At 43.0% G+C, this 17,750-nt stretch overlaps 1 non-coding gene across 1 annotated transcript; it reads left to right on the top strand.

Moving 5' to 3' along the window:
- Nucleotides 1-16,406: 16,406 nt before the first annotated feature.
- Nucleotides 16,407-16,478, top strand: trnad-guc (transfer RNA aspartic acid (anticodon GUC)). The gene has a single exon. It is a non-coding gene; the product is annotated as a tRNA-Asp (tRNA).
- The last annotated feature ends 1,272 nt before the right edge of the window (nucleotides 16,479-17,750 follow it).

Genomic DNA, 17,750 nt, shown 5'->3' on the forward strand with positions numbered 1-17,750 from the left:
CGGTGAAAAATGATGTGACATTATGATGAAACTCTCGAGGGTTAAAAGTCACTCCTTCGAGCCGGATTTGAACCAGCAACCTAAGGATTTCAGTTTTACTGTCTCACTACAGTCCTCCGCTCTACCATCTGAGCTATCGAAGGGTGGGCTGAGAAAGAAATGCCCGAGCACAGCCGAGCGTTCATAGTTGACTCAAACACGGGTCATCTGTGCTTGATTTGAAAGTCAGGATTGGATTTGTGTGTTCATAAAGACCTGAAAAAAATCAGACCAGATTTTCATCATCCTGGAATGTAGCTTAAGACTTTGTGGTAGTATGACCACTTTACATCTTGACCATACTAGAATAGAATAGAATAGAATAGAATATATACTTTGATACTCTCACAACGCTCCTCAAGGTAAAACGTCTCTAAGATGTCAAACTTGTGCAAAATATTGTCCATAACCAGATCAAAAGTGTTTTTTTTCTTTGTCAGAACCTGAATGTTTATTATTATTTCTGTTTATTAGAACTTTAATGTTGGTTCAGGTCATTTGGTTGTTCCAGGGTTTAGATCTTTCCATCAACACATTAGTCAGGGCTCTTGAGAGCAGGTATGGACTGGCCATCTGGCATACTGGGCAATGCCCAGTGGACCACATTTTTGGGTTGGGGATGGCATAATGTAATCAAAAGTTAGGGCTGAAACAAACCGGTATTTTGGTACTCAGATACTCGCCGATTATTTTTGCGATTATTCAAGTACTCGGATCACGCGTAAATGTCATCGTTTTCCCAATAGAAACAGCTGCAGCGTCAATGCTTCAGTCTAGGGCTGGGCGATAAAAATGATAACGATAATTATCGCGATATAACTTTTTTCAATAACAATATGACAAAAGTTCGATAATGCTCAATAAATGTGTACACGTTGTGTGACGCTGCACATGCGCATTGCATGCTGGGCTCTCGAGTGCTACATGTGGAGCTGCACCGTCACTGTGAGGAGCTGTGACTTGGAGGAGTGGTGAGAGAAAAATTAACGGCACAGACAACGTGGAAGACACAAAACGTCTGTAGTGTGGAGATATTTTGGCTGTTTTGTTTTTGTTTGTTTAAATTATACCTAAAGCACTTAGACCTTGCACATGCAGCCACGCTACTTTTTTATGTTTTATAACATTATGTGTTTTATTATTATGTGTTTTATAATATTCGAAGTCGACAAAAGCATGTTTTACAAAGTCGCTTACGGTTCAACTTTTGTTTTCTCCGAAAAGAGGACACTTTAGGCTTTCTATTAGTATACTCCGCCATGTCTCTGTCTTGTTTACAGGCTGTGTCTATGGGAAAGTCAGTGTCCAATCGGACGATGGAACAAGATCACAAGGTGCTCAAACTCCAATTGTAGAGCTTTCCGCTCTCACATGGTATATCAAAGATGGTTGATTCGACAGGAGACGTATCACCCCTGACTAGCTGGGTCGTCTACACGGTTGAAAAGCAGCTCTGAATGCAATAATAGATGCGTAGCCGACCGTTATCTCAGCTGGAATGTCATCAAAGTCAATAGAGCGAATCGCACATTTTTTGCTTATAGTGTAATAAATTTGTATGGGTTATGGTTCTACTTTTTAGTACAAAGATATAGCATGTAATATTGATTTTATGGAGATTTTATTAAGAGATATACACCTTAGTTTTTTGAAGAATTGGTCATGTCATGTTTTGACAAATAAAGAGAAGCTTAACACCACAATTAACCATCTGGTTTCTATAAACTGTTCTCCTCTAAATGTGAAATAAATATAGATTTTACTTATCGTGTTAATTATCGATATCGACTGATATGGAAATAAATTATCATGATACATTTTTTGCCATATCGCTCAGCCCTACTTCACACCGCAACCTCCTCCATACCCGGCGCCAAAACCGTGTGTCTATGTGTCCGACCTGCAAACTGCTCACTCGCGTTTCGAACCCAGGACCTCTTGAACCCAAAACACTGATCATCCCACTGCACCACAAGAGAATCATTCTCAATGATGTCACTAACGAGTCGTCGAATGCTAAATTAGTTATCAATGCATTTTGCATTGGAATATTACTCGAGTAATCGTTGCAGCCCTAAAAAAAGTACATCATAGATATTTTCTATCAACCACAATGGTATTTGAGATGTTAGTATTAGTATTAGTATTAAATAACAATGTTGGTGATATAGCAGTATACAAAAGGGGTACTGGGAAACTCACTCTAAGCTTGAACTTGAAAACTTGAGAGCTCTGCTTTGTGTCCATTTGTTCCTCCAGTTCTCCCTCAACAACATGACTGTAAGGAGAAAGAGATCCTGTCTGACCAGCAGCTCTGTAACCAGAAAAAAAAAAATCCAGTCTGGACCATTTTGCACCGTTTGTCATCCAATACAAAGAAGAGCTCAACCATCAGGACCCACTGCTGACACCTGAGATAAAGTTACACAGAACAGGTATGTGAAACTGCAAACAAGCAGTGAATCCAGTGACTCATGCAGGATCCTATTCAGTTCTGTGCAACGTTTATATTAAGCTTAATGATCAAAACTGTGAAACATGTTTTCTTGTTCTAACCCTTTAGATCTCACTCAACAACACAATTTTAAGAAGAAAGAGCTGATTCTAGCTGACCAGCAGCTCTGTAACCAGAACAGGAACAGCAGCCTGGATTGGGAGGAACCAGAACTCCCACAGGTTAGAAAGGAACCGCATGTTCTCTCCAGCAGTCATGAGGAAGAGCAGCATGAACCGAGAGAGGAGACTGAGCCCTCTATATTGACTGTTGCTAATGAAAGGAACTATATTGAACTAGAACCAAGCTGTGACAGGATTGTCTCTCACAACTCTCCTCCAGGAAAAAAATCTGTAAAATGTAAACCTGGTAGAAAAGGTGAGAAGCCATTTTCTTGCAGCACATGTGGCAAATGCTTTTGTCGAAATCATGACTTAGCTATTCACATGAGAACCCACACAGGTGAGAAACCACATTGTTGCAAAACATGTGGGAAATGTTTTACTCAAAATGGTAGTTTAACTGCCCACATGAGAACCCACACAGGTGAGAAACCACATTCTTGCAAAACATGTGGGAAATGTTTTACTCAAAATGGTAGTTTAACTGTCCACATGAGAACCCACACAGGTGAGAAACCACATTCTTGCAAAAACATGTGGGAAATGCTTTACTCAAAATGGTAGTTTAACTGCCCACATGAGAACCCACATAGGTGAGAAACCATTTTCTTGCAAAACATGTGACAAATGTTTCAGTCAAAAAAGTAACTTAACTTTCCATATGAGAACTCACAGATGAGAAGCCATTTTCTTGCAAATTATGGTGGAAATGTTTTAGACAAAATAGTGTTTTAACTGTCCACAAGAGAACCCACACAAATAAGTCAAGTGTTTGCCAAACAGGTGTGACCAACTGAACTATTTGTTTAATGTTCTTTGGTAGGTTTTATTTCTGTGTACTATTGAATGTGAACTGACAGCTGAGATCTGTCATGTTGATTTGTGTGTATGTCGAAAAAACATTTTTTTATGCAACCAGTTCAATGAATTGGTTTCCTGAATGAATTGTTAAATAATTTATATAAAACTATGTTTTTTTTTTATTTTAGATACTTTAGTAATCCCAGAGGGAAATTCTTTAAGGCTGCTGCCAAGCAGTGTCATACAATGACTAGCAAGGTGCGCCACAGGCTAGGGTGAAGTGTCTTGCCCAAAGACACACAACATTGACTCTAGGGAGGAGTTGGGATTGAACCACCAACCTTCCGGTTATTGGACAACCCTGCTATACCACTGTGGCGCTGCTGCCCCGAAAACACAAAGGCACTGCTGGGACATGTTCAATCAATTGTACTGCATTTCTGCAGTATCATTTCCTTAACATAGCATGTAACACTTGATAGCCCTGATTGTCTGTAGACAGTTGTCAATTAATAAATTCAAATTAATTCTATAAAACCTGACTTATTTTTCTACGAAGGTTTGAATTTTGAGACTGTTTAAACAAGAGAGAAAAGTGTGACAATGTGCTGCTATGTGGTGGCAGGGCAGCAAGTAGGTGGGCCCTGGTAAGAAAAAGAGGGGCTGCCCAGCTGTAGCAGTGGTGTAAAACAGCTGACCCTGGCGAGACAGGGGGCTAACCCGGCACAAGTAGGCACACACACACGGCCAGGTGCCATGGATGGACAGTGGCAGAAGATTAAAAGATGAGTAGCAGTCAAGGAGGGGCTTGATGGCTTTAGAAGGAAGGGATTATGCCTTGTTTTTGCAACCGGTTGCTGACTCAGGTCTTCTCGTATCATTTTTGATCTGCAATAAAGACTCTGACTCTGAGTTTGCCTGTCTACAGTTGTCTTTGTGACTGTTGGTTTTGTAGATGTGAGCTTTATTGACCTCAGTTCTCATATTTCAAAAGAATGTACAGAACAACAACAATTTGTTATATCTTCCATCATTATTTCAGGTGAGGGAAATGAGGAAATAGTTCTTAGAAACGACACAATTTATTAGCCTCTGTCTAGCAACTTGGCAGAGCTCAACTCATCCTCATACAGGGGCATACTCAACATTACATGCTTACGTACAACGTAACTATGGTTACCCGTAGGGACCAAAATACATAACAATTTGGACTACTGGTAAATGATGGCTTTAGAGGACCTGCACAGCTCAGCTGAAATCATTCAGACCTCAGTGCTACATATGATGGTATCATTTGATGGACTGTGTAGTCCTGTTTGGATGTCAGATTTTATAAGGTCCATAGCTTCTGTTTTACAATGTGTTATTTTTGGCCCACAAGCTAAACAGAACCAGAAGTGCAAAAATTGACTGATGAAAATGATATTGAGCATTTCCTTACCTCTTTTCACATCTGACAACATCATTTCACAGACACTTTGTGATGAAATGACGTCAGCACAGTGTGTGTAGTGTGTACTTGTAACATCAGCTAGACCCATGTAGAAGGCAGATGTGGACTTTTGTTCAATAAGTGTCTTTGACTGCTGAGATTTTCAAACAGGTCTCTGAATAATAGGAGGAGGATCCTGCTGTGAGCTCCACTGGAGACACTGCTGCTGCTTCTTACTTCTTGGACCACCCGTTATTAATACATTGTGTTGAACAGGTGTACATAATAAAGTGTCTGCTGGGTGTAATGTTGTTATTACTCCCATCAGTGTTTTACAAAATCTTCTCATATGTCCTGTTTATTTCTGTTACCAAAAAAGAGTCCAAACAAAACAACAGTGTGTTTGGGATGTCTCACAGCTTGTTCTCCTCCTCTGAGCACAACTTTTTTTCTGGGGTCATATTTAAATACTGTTGTGTAATTGGTCAGAATTTTGAAAAGTGTGTAGTGATTGGAGAAAAGTGGAAAAGCCTCTCCACTAACTGAGAATCCACACAGGTCAAACAGTACTGTCTGCCAGACCTGTGGTTCAGTCTATTATCATGCTAGGCGCACGTACACGCCCACCTCTGAACATTATCAGCTTGTTACACATTAAGGAAACTGGTGTTTGGGCAAAAAAGCAAAACCATGGAATCATGAATAGTATCAACAAATCTTCCTCCTCCTCCTGAAATGACTGCAAACCTGATGCTCCGCTTCTTTGTCTCCAGGAGTCCTAATTCAAAGGGACTGTTTTCATTTGTTGATGTTTACATGTAGAATGTGTGATTTATGATGCTTCTGCTCAGATGTTTTCATGATGTTTTACCACGATTAAAGAACACGGTGATGTAGTGACTTGTTATAATTAATGTAAGTACTAAATGGTATTAAATACTAAAGTGTGGAATGAGAAGAGACTCATGTGTCTGCATGTCAGTAACACAAAAGAACAGCTTAGCAGAACGGTTGTCATGTGATTGAGGTTTGACTGAGAGCTCGTTCGTTCGAATCAATGAATTGCTAAGAATGTGAATCAAATAAATGAATTTTGGAAAACAGTATTTTCTTTAAATACACAGCAAAAATAAACAAATAGCATGCAGACATGAAAGAAATGACACACTGCTGTAACAATGGCAAAGCAGTGAGCCCCCTGCTGGTGATCAGCTGCATGTACCAGAAGCAGAGGAGGATCCGACTGTCTGACCTCTGATTCTTCTGTCAGCATCAGACACATCACAGTTTGATCAGTTTTCAGATCACACACAGCAGCATCAGTAACACTGAGCAGACATTACACACTCCATCAAACACACACACACACTGCTCACTTATAACAGGGATAATAAGTAAAGTTCTTTACAATAAATTCACATTCACATTTTATTATCACTTCACACATGGCACAGTATATATGGCAGAGAGTTAAAGGTGGAATATGTAGTCAGAGTTAATACCAAATATTGACACTAGGTGGCAGCACTTCAGCCTCCATCCACTGCTGCACTACCAGCACCACTCTCAGTGCTTTTTGTTTCCATTGACTGTACAACATGATTCAATCCATGTTATTTATATGACAAACTATGTGTAGTGTTTCTATGTGTGTAGCTGACATGTTGCTCAGCTTCCATTGGACACATATACTAGATGGAAGCTGCAGCAGGATTGGCTGATGACTGATCACAGGTGTGAACAATCAGCCGGTGACGAGTGGAGCAGGAGCAGCTGCCCATGCTGCAGAGACACAAACAGCAGCAGCACTCTGTGACCCATGTCCACTCTGTGTGTCCTCCAGACAGTCTTAAGATTAAGATTAAGAAACCTTTATTAGTCCCACAATGGGGAAATTGCATTTTTGCAACAGCAGGTACAGACAGCAAAGGATAAGTTAAGAAAAGATATATATGATAAAATAAACTACCAATAAAATATAGAATAGAATCATCAACAGTTTACATATGAACAGTTATTGCACAGGTGAGTGGAGGGAGAAGTGGTCTGTAAGAAAACTGTACATAGTGCATCAGAAACTAAATAAATAATGTGTTGTACACTGTGGTGTGTGAATATTGCTCCTATCAGAAGTGGTTATTATACAGTCTGACAGCAGCAGAGGTTGTGTGTAATGACGCGGCTCACCAGCAGAGGGCGTGTGACGGAGCAACAAGCAGAAACTACAGAGGAGAAGAGACACAACAAAGATCAGAACAGACACACTCAGCTCTTCTCTCTGAGACCATGATGATACCGTCACATATCATCACTGCACATGTTTTTGGCTGCATGTCTGGAAATGAGAGGAGACAGAACATTATCATACATGTTGCATAAGTAAAGTCACATGACATGCACCACTGTAAATAAAGGAAACCACATCCAAGACACTTAGAGCACAGAGCCCAAGAAATAATATAATCTAAAGCTCACAAGACACAAGACGAACAGAACAGAACAGAACAAATACTTTATTTATCCCAAACTGGGAAATGTTTTCTATTGCAGCAGCAATGTACAGGGTCAGTATCATCCTATCTGCTGGTAAAAGTCTTTCTCCCCGTCGGGGAATCGAACCCCGGTCTTCCGCGTGACAGGCAGAGATACTATCCACTATACTAACGAGGAATGCTGACAACCACCATCTGTCATAGCAGCAGCCACCTGGTGCGGTCATGTGTCAGCTGGGGTGTGACGGAGTGGCTACGTCAGTAACTGTGGGCAGACTGCAGGTGTGTGTGCACCCAGACACACACAGGTCCCAGCTGAGAGCAGCCGGACCTTCCTGTCCTCCTGTCCATCGCTGTCCAAGGTGAACCGACACCACCAGACCACAGGGCCATTATTTATTTAGCAGGAAAGAAGAAGATGCTCTGCAGCATTCAGGTGTGTTAACACAGTGCAGAGAGAGGAAGACATGAACAATGGTGTCAGAGCAGCAGCTGTTGCTGCATCAACCTGGAAATCAAACTGTTTATATATATGCACAAACTGTACGTTCATAAGTCACATGACATGCACACTGTAAATAAAAAGGAAACCACATATTTTTAAGACTCTTAGAACACAGACAGAAGTATGGATTATATATGGTTACAATCAAAAATAACTGAATGCAAATAAATGATTTTGTGGAATTTAAATCAAAACCTAAAAACACCAGAATCAGCAAATCACATGTTTGCATTACAGTGGTCCCTCCTATAACCAGTTCACCTCTCACCTTGTTTTTCTCTTACAGCTCATTGAGTTCTGGTCCGGATAGTCCGTAGACCAGTGTCAGTCCATCTCCAGAATGCAGAATGCTGCTGAAACAGGTTTGATCTTTGGTTTCATTCTGTAATACTGGACTTATTTCCTACGAAGGTTTGAACTCTGACAGTGTTTAAACAGAGAGAACGGAGTTTAAAGTGTGCAGTGAGGGGTTCACAGCCTTAAAGCATCTAGAATAATCAAACATGGAGCTGACTACTTCCAGAGCTCCGCTGTCATGGCTCTGCAGGAGGCCAGCACCTGGTCGGCCTGTTCGAGGACACCAACCTGTGCGCCATCCACGCCAAGAGGCTCACCATCACGCCCAAAGACATCCAGCTGGCCCGCTGCATCCACGGAGAGAGAGCTTGAAGTGTCCGCGGCTCCTCAAACCACAGCGGCTCTTTAAGAGCCACCTCAGTGTCCTCTAAAGAGCGGCTCCTCATCCTCTGCCTCTGCTGCTCATCACTCTGTCTGATGCACAGAATAATCAGTCTCTTCTGAAATAAATATCATCTTTTATCTTTTGTAAGATCTTTGTAAGAAGATCTTATGGCCAGAAGCTGCACCAGACCAGTCTTCACCTGCCTGAGGACAGCACGTGATAATAATGATCACTGATTTTGTTCATATATATGTAATGTATTTTATTTAAATCCAAATACAGTAAACTGTTGCCAACATATCTGGTTTTCATTATTTGTGCAGCTTTTTAAAATAACAAAGACTGAATGTTTTCTGTAATAGACAACAAACACAGTTACAGTTGTTAAATGAACAGATATTTATTCTCATGTATGATCAACAAAAAAAGAACAGAAGCACCAAACATGTTAGAACCTGAAGAGATAACAGGCCAGCTCTAGGTGTGGGGCGCCTTCCTTCTATACAGGACTGTGTGTGTCAGCATGAGGATGCACCAGTCACCAGGTTGTCCACAGCATCATCTGAGCCTGCAGCTCCCTCAGAAACAACAGCTGGCTGCACCTGCTGCAGGAGGACCATGGTGAGGAGGTCAGAGGTCAGACTTGGTTCAGACGGAGCTCCAGCAGCTGGTGGATCTGCTCAAGGCTCAGGATTTGAATTCTGACCTGTCAATCAGTAAACAATAAACATTTATATATTGTCAATAAACAGAGCTTTACTGTCCTTGACCAGGTCTTACATACAGTATGATTGGTGTTCAGACTAAAGTAGAGCAGGTAGGTGTCTGGTGATGTGAGGTAGCTGAATATCTGTAGGGAGCACAGACTGCTCTGTAAACACCAGAGGAATATGGGCACCATGGCCGAGCTAAGGCCTCAGCCCAGAGCGCGCTCTGCCTCAGCATCATTGTCCTGCTGTCACTCAGCAGGCCACACCCATGTCCCACCCCCCCCCCCCCCCCCCGCAAAATCGGGGTCAAAACCTCAAAGGTGAAAAAAGGAGAGGCGAAAGCGAAAAAAGATTTGAACCTGAAAAGTAAATCTGAAGCTGAAAAAAAGATTTGAACCTGAAGAAACAAGATGTGAAACTGTAAAAAATTAAGATTTGAATCTGAATGAAAACAAAAACTCTGAAACTGAAAAAATGGTAAATATGAAAATAATGTTCATTGACATGAAACCTGAAAATAAACTATTTATTCAAAAGAATTTCAAAGTTGATTCCAAAAACATTTTGAACTGAAAAAAACAATCAAAACATAAATGAATAATGAATAAACATGAATGAATTTTATTTTTTCAGGTTAACAAAACTTATGACCCCGATTTGGCTCCATAAGACGCCTCACGAAACACACACTCGCTCTTTGTGAGAGATGTTAACTCTTCCATCTTATTACCCAGTGATCTAACATTACCCATGACGATAGAAGGAAGATACGGCTTGTATCTTCTTTTCCTCAGCTGTCTTCTTTTGCCCCCTCTGCTTCCACGTTGTTTCCTCCTCAGCTCTTTGGGGATTTCGTGTCGCTGGCCATACATCCCGCTGTGCTGGAGATTCATCAGCTGATCCCTGGTGTAAACAATGGAGCCCTGGCGTGTTTCCGTCACGGCCGAGACGCGGCATGATAAAAGTGCTCCAAAAGCGATGAAGACCACGAAGAAAGTCCGAAAAAGACGCATTATTGCAGTGCCTGACCGCTTATACTTCGATTTAGTACGAAGTAGAGTGTGTAGAGTAGGAATAAATTACGAAAAACAACTTAATACACCCGTGGTGTGCGGAGCTTCTCTGGCTGGCTGCTACCGCGAGGCCGCGCCGGAAGCTATATGAATGAATGAAGCTATATGTTTTAATGTAGGCACAAACATCCCTTTAATAAGAAAACAGCAAGCTGGTAGAGGCAGGACTGATGAGTTCCACTAGGTGTCAGTAAAGCCTGGAGAACTAACTGGTGGTTAATATTTGAATACAAATGTGTTTTTAATCCACCATTCAACCTTACATTATTATACATTACATTATACATTACATTATTATACCTTACATTATTCAACCTACATTCAGACGGGCCATACTACACTGTACATTTGCTTATTTTTAATACACATGAGGTCCAGAAGCCATTACTCTCACTGCTGAACTGACGGAAATGTTTCTACGTAAAATGCAGCACCTCCGTCTGGAGGAAGGCTCCACAGAGAGCCTGGTAATGAGAAAAATGATGTGGGGAAATGTTTCCAAAGGCCTCCGGGTCAGGTTAACTTTCTGTGTCAGGGCTGACACTTTGCACTAATTAAAATGTAGCATCAGAACGAAGACAGGAAGTTTCAGGTGAGTTTCTGTGGCCAAGAATTACTCATCATCTCAGATTTAAGACAGGATGACTCCAATGATGGACAGAACGAGGACAGACAGGTCAACAGAAAACAGCTCCACCAACACTTTGATTCGATGGACCTGCTAACAAACTGTCCTCGGTGGCGTTAATTAAAAACGCTGTTTGTGTGACACACAATGAGATTTCTGATCAAAGACGTCAGGATGTAAGCATGAAGCAGCCGAGCTCTGTTTATCACAGGCAGCAAACTGGCAGCTCAGACTCTCCTCCAAAAGGTGTAGCTGTTGGCAGGTGGAGGCTGGTGAGAAAACACTGTACAACAGTAATGAGAGGGAGAACACTGATGACCAGATAAATATGACAGCTAATGGAGTGGCCCTTCACAGTGTGAACTGGACTAAAGCAGCCTGCAGCCTGTTCTCTGCGCCCCGGCTGCCCTCGGCGGCCTCATGCTCTGTGAGTCCTGACAGCCACAACTCCCACAAGTTCAGTCCCCAAGATAACAAGAGGTGTCTGACTCGGTGGACTCTCCCTCTCAGCCACAGCGCTGACGGGCTCCTACACAATGTGAGCTGACAGAAACATGAGGCAGAGAGGGGAGAGGAGGAGGAGGAGGGCGGCTAATGTCGCCTGCCTGGAGACTTTTTTTGGCTTCACACAGTAAAACATGCAAATAAAAAACTGTGTGTGACTTCTTTCTAAACACACAACAGCTTTGATATTTCCACAAACAGGTGGACGTACCGCTAGGCTGTAGCTGCTTTCACTGATGTTATTAATGTGTCACAGACAGTAGCTCACAGTCAGCGTGTCCTCCATATTTCCAGCTGCTGGAATGATGTGTGTGTACATACCTGTTGTTGGTAGTGAGTGACGCAGGAACATCCCCTCCACCCACACTGGTCCTTTTTTTACACAGTGGTCACCAGGACTGTTAGCATCACCGCTAACAGGAAGGTTCTGTCATTTTAATGCTTCAGACTTCCACTCCAACCAGCCCGGCTCTCAATTCTGGTGGAAATCAGCTGAGAAGGATGTGACGCCTGCATGAAGCCAGCATTCAGAAAAGAAACAGAACATGTATCAATACCAAAGAAATTAACAGCAAGCGTCTACAGGTGAGCTCTCCTCTGACTGGCATACCTGTGGGTATCTTTGAGTTACATATTTAAGCTAGTTTGCTAACACAGACTAGCACTGGCGTTTCCTTACAGCTCTTGGACAGGTTTTTTTTTTTGACGGGGGTGCTTCCTTTGCCAGCAGCTCCTCCATCTCCATGGTTACAGATGTTTCCCTCCTCCTGTCTGTGGAGACACCAGATTTAAAACTTCAGTATTCCTACAGAAAGACTGAAGCTGCACCCCGATTATCTTTCTAGAAACTAAAATAGCAGCACCATACTTTAAATGGAACCTTCCTCCAATTATTAGTGTGAATTATTACTTTATTTAAACCATTTCCTTAGAAGGAACAGACGTGTGGCCCACAGAGACTCTGAGGTTCACTCCAGAGGAAAGGCTGTTTTTAAATTTTCTCTCACACAGTCTGATCATTTTAATTTACCCTGTATTAATCCAGGAGCCAGCACCTTATCACCCTGCAGACGGCCTGAAAAACAGCACCAACACCTCTGTTCTTTGAATTCCTGTCTCCCTGCACAGCTTACTGCAGAGGAGACAGCAGCATCACAAAGCTGTGAGTAAAACACACAAGATCTTTACGTATTTTCCACTTGTTGACAGCAAGCCTGAAGCTCTGAAGAAGAAGAAGAAGTTAACAAACCAAATAAACACTGGAAACATGGAGGACAGAAACACAGACGGGAACAGGCGCAAAGAGGAGCGCAAGACCTAAATACATGATACAGATGAACAACGGTTAACAGGACACAGGTGAAACAATGCAGGGCGGGAGGAAGGAGGGAAAACACCAGGAAGTAAAACAGACAAGGATACACAAGGAAGCAGGACAAACCCAGGAAAACACAAACACACCAAAATAACTAGACATGCCAAGGAAAGCAAGGGTTCAAATGAAAACAGACCCAACCAAACAAAGGGTCATGACAAGTGTACTAAATTACAGCTGGTTCATCCAATCAGCTGCTGAGTATTCTTTGAAAGCTGCTGTCCAAAGAACTCCAGCATGGAGAGAAGTTCCTGTCTATAGGGGGCGCCGTCCAGACTGTTCAGAGTCAATCTGCAGCACAGCCCGTACATAGACACATCAACCACCGATGGAGGCCTGTCATCGGTCCAATGTGAACTGACCAATCAGCAGCCATGAGCAGATAAAAGGTCATTTAGATAATCCAGTTCTAAAATATATAAATATATGATCAATACACTATTGGCCAACAGGTAACTAGATGACTGTCTCACAGCGCCCTCTAGGGGAACTGCAGCCAGCTTCTGACATGAACAGGAGGTGGACCGACTCTCTGTGGGACACTTCTGTCCCGTCCAGACCGCCAACGACGACCTCCATGATGTTCCTGTGAAACAACCCATCTACCATGTAAACCAGCTCTCTGATCCAATCAGCAGAGGTCGATTAACTTCCTGCCGTTCTTCAGCCAGCAGCTGGAGCGGAGTGATCAATGCCATCAAGCAGCATTAGCAGCTTGTTAGCAGCACAGCTCAGTGTGACTCACACTGCAGGCAGAGACCCTTCAGAGCACGGACAAAGCTCTGAGGACCAAAACCAGGAGATGCTGGGGAACAGAAATCTCAGCCGGCTGCACGTGTTATTTTATGTTCTTACTGGATGATGATGATGATGATGATGATGTCTGGAAATAGAACCAAACATTCTCATCTTTACAGATTCAGAGCAGACAACAGCCCCAAAAGCTCAGAGGTCTGTTCCATGTTGTTAACACTTCCAAAGGTGTTAATTAAAATTACCTGAGGACCAGAGAAGAAACTGGAGATAACTAAAGCCAAAATCAGCCACCAGAGTCTTTTATAAATTCTTGTTAAAACAGTCTTTGAAATACAGCACCGAGATAATCATCGTTAAGATGAGAGCGGAGCTGCACCAGTGAAACACGTTTAAACCACCTAACAGATAAAACACGGTTTAAATCTTACGGACGGAGCGCTCACACATCCTGGCTCCATGTTTGTGTGGAAGTTTAGGGTAGTTCGAGACGTTTTTTTCAGGCACGTGTGTGCCGTCCTGTGGTCATAACAAAGAAAACATGGTGACGAGTCCTGACCCTCACCATGGCAACCAGAAGGTAGGATAGGTGGAAGGTTGGATGGCTGCTTTATAGCAGATGAGCAGCTGTTTCAGAACAAGTTGTGTTACTTGCAACAGCCGGACTCTGGGACGAAGTGACGTCAGCAGATGTCGGGTTGTCCTCTGAGTCTCTGAAGCAACATGCGGCTCAGCTGGAAAACAGCTTCTGATGGAGCTCTGATAGTCTGACTTCATCTCTGAGAGGAAGAAGAGGGAGAAGCCGCTGCGCAGCGCGCGGACTCTCTCCAGCAGCAAAGTGCAGAGATCATCAGAGCTCCACATGAGCTGAACATGAAGAGACACAGTCCGCTAGCAGCTCCTTCACTGTCGGCCTGCAGCGCTGCTCCCACACTCATCTGGACTCTTTCATCCACACACAGAAAACACGAGCGGAACATTCAGCCTGCAGAGGAGCTGCCTTGGATTGAGTCTCCGCGGTTCTCATGGTGTGTTCAAGGACCGCCTCCTATGGCGCCAAATCGGGGTCATAAGTTTTGTTCACCTGAAAGAATAAAATTCATTCAAACACTAAAATTTGAAACTGAACATTTATGTTTTGATGTTGATTTTTTTCAGTTCAAAATTCTTTTTGAATCAACTTTGAAATTCTTTTGAATAAATTGTTTATTTTCAGGTTTCATTTCAATAATTATTTTCATATTTACCAACAACAACAAGAGTATCCACGTCAAGTTCGTTTGATTACCGATTAAACAGACACTCAGAAAAACTGGTAAATGGAATAAAACCTGCATAAAAGGCAGAAAGCTGCCGACCAGAGCCTGTTAGCATCACGTTAGCATCACGTTAGCAAACGTAGCCTGGTGAAAGCTGACAGCGTCTTCTCCTACTGGCAAAACATTCAGCTCAACAAGTAACTGAATGCTGAGTAAACTGGCTACGCAGTGATGAAACATACTAATAATAAAAAACTCATACGTGATCAGCCTACCTGTCTGGAAGTACTGTGGCCACCGCAGCGTAGCATGTAGCCGCTTCTGCTCGGCCAGTCGTCGCCAGGTGAAGTCGTACCGATAACCACTCTTGTCTCACATCTTTCTGCATCAAGACATTTTCTGGTTGTGGCTTTTCCGACTCACTGGTAATTTCTCTGCCATATTGCGCCGTATTCGGTGTTTTCACCAGTTGAGTCTCGCTGTAACTCAGCACTGACGCTCATTACTTCTCTGGTCCGCGGTTTGAGGAGCCGCGGACACTTCAAGCTCTCTCTCCGTGGATGCAGCGGGCCAGCTGGATGTCTTTGGGCGTGATGGTGAGCCTCTTGGCGTGGATGGCGCACAGGTTGGTGTCCTCGAACAGGCCGACCAGGTGCTGGCCTCCTGCAGAGCCATGACAGCGGAGCTCTGGAAGTAGTCAGCTCCATGTTTGATTATTCTAGATGCTTTAAGGCTGTGAACCCCTCACTGCACACTTTAAACTCCGTTCTCTCTGTTTAAACACTGTCAGAGTTCAAACCTTCGTAGGAAATAAGTCCAGTATTACAGAATGAAACCAAAGATCAAACCTGTTTTCAGCAGCATTCTGCATTCTGGAGATGGACTGACACTGGTCTACGGACTATCCGGACCAGAACTCAATGAGCTGTAAGAGAAAAACAAGGTGAGAGGTGAACTGGTTATAGGAGGGACCACTGTAATGCAAACATGTGATTTGCTGATTCTGGTGTTTTTAGGTTTTAATTTAAATTTCACAAAATAATTCATTTGCATTCAATTATTTTTGATTGTAACCATATATAATTCATACTTCTGTCTGTGTTCTAAGAGTCTTAAAATATGTGGTTTCCTTTTTATTTACAGTGTGCATGTCATGTGACTTATGAACGTACAGTTTGTGCATATATATAAACAGTTTGATTTCCAGGTTGATGCAGCAACAGCTGCTGCTCTGACACCATTGTTCATGTCTTCCTCTCTCTGCACTGTGTTAACACACCTGAATGCTGCAGAGCATCTTCTTCTTTCCTGCTAAATAAATAATGGCCCTGTGGTCTGGTGGTGTCGGTTCACCTTGGACAGCGATGGACAGGAGGACAGGAAGGTCCGGCTGCTCTCAGCTGGGACCTGTGTGTGTCTGGGTGCACACACACCTGCAGTCTGCCCACAGTTACTGACGTAGCCACTCCGTCACACCCCAGCTGACACATGACCGCACCAGGTGGCTGCTGCTATGACAGATGGTGGTTGTCAGCATTCCTCGTTAGTATAGTGGATAGTATCTCCGCCTGTCACGCGGAAGACCGGGGTTCGATTCCCTGACGGGGAGAAAGACTTTTACCACCAGATAGGATGATACTGACCCTGTACATTGCTGCTGCAATAGAAAACATTTCCCAGTTTGGGATAAATAAAGTATTTGTTCTGTTCTGTTCTGTTCGTCTTGTGTCTTGTGAGCTTTAGATTATATTATTTCTTGGGCTCTATGCTCTAAGTGTCTTAAAAATATGTGGTTTCCTTTATTTACAGTGGTGCATGTCATGTGACTTTACTTATGCAACATGTATGATAATGTTCTGTCTCCTCTCATTTCCAGACTGTCTGGAGGACACACAGAGTGGACATGGGTCACAGAGTGCTGCTGCTGTTTGTGTCTCTGCAGCATGGGCAGCTGCTCCTGCTCCACTCGTCACCGGCTGATTGTTCACACCTGTGATCAGTCATCAGCCAATCCTGCTGCAGCTTCCATCTAGTATATGTGTCCAATGGAAGCTGAGCAACATGTCAGCTACACACATAGAAACACTACACATAGTTTGTCATATAAATAACATGGATTGAATCATGTTGTACAGTCAATGGAAACAAAAAGCACTGAGAGTGGTGCTGGTAGTGCAGCAGTGGATGGAGGCTGAAGTGCTGCCACCTAGTGTCAATATTTGGTATTAACTCTGACTACATATTCCACCTTTAACTCTCTGCCATATATACTGTGCCATGTGTGAAGTGATAATAAAATGTGAATGTGAATTTATTGTAAAGAACTTTACTTATTATCCCTGTTATAAGTGAGCAGTGTGTGTGTGTGTTTGATGGAGTGTGTAATGTCTGCTCAGTGTTACTGATGCTGCTGTGTGTGATCTGAAAACTGATCAAACTGTGATGTGTCTGATGCTGACAGAAGAATCAGAGGTCAGACAGTCGGATCCTCCTCTGTGACACCTTTAACATCATATCAGAAATCTCTGTCTGCTTCTGGTACATGCAGCTGATCACCAGCAGGGGGCTCACTGCTTTGCTGTCACTCAGTGTAACAATGGAACTGTTAGAATGATGGTGCGGCTCACACAGGTGTGTGTGGTTGAGGTTAATCAGTGCAACAATGTCAGCTTCTCTCTACAGACTGTGAGAGAAACAGTCTGACTGAAGACAGGAGGAGGCAGAAATGTCACTGTGTGGATGTCAGCTGCCAGAAAACACCACAGAAGAAGAAGAAGAGGCAGAGGAAGAAGAAGAACAGAGAGGGGGAAGTGTTTGTGGTGACGGTGGATTGGAGTAAAGCTCAGCTGCTACAACAGAACAGTTTCTGAACACATGTGTA

Source organism: Parambassis ranga, unplaced genomic scaffold (genome assembly GCF_900634625.1).
Source record: "Parambassis ranga unplaced genomic scaffold, fParRan2.1 scaffold_21_arrow_ctg1, whole genome shotgun sequence".
NCBI classification, from domain to species: Eukaryota; Metazoa; Chordata; class Actinopteri; family Ambassidae; genus Parambassis; species Parambassis ranga.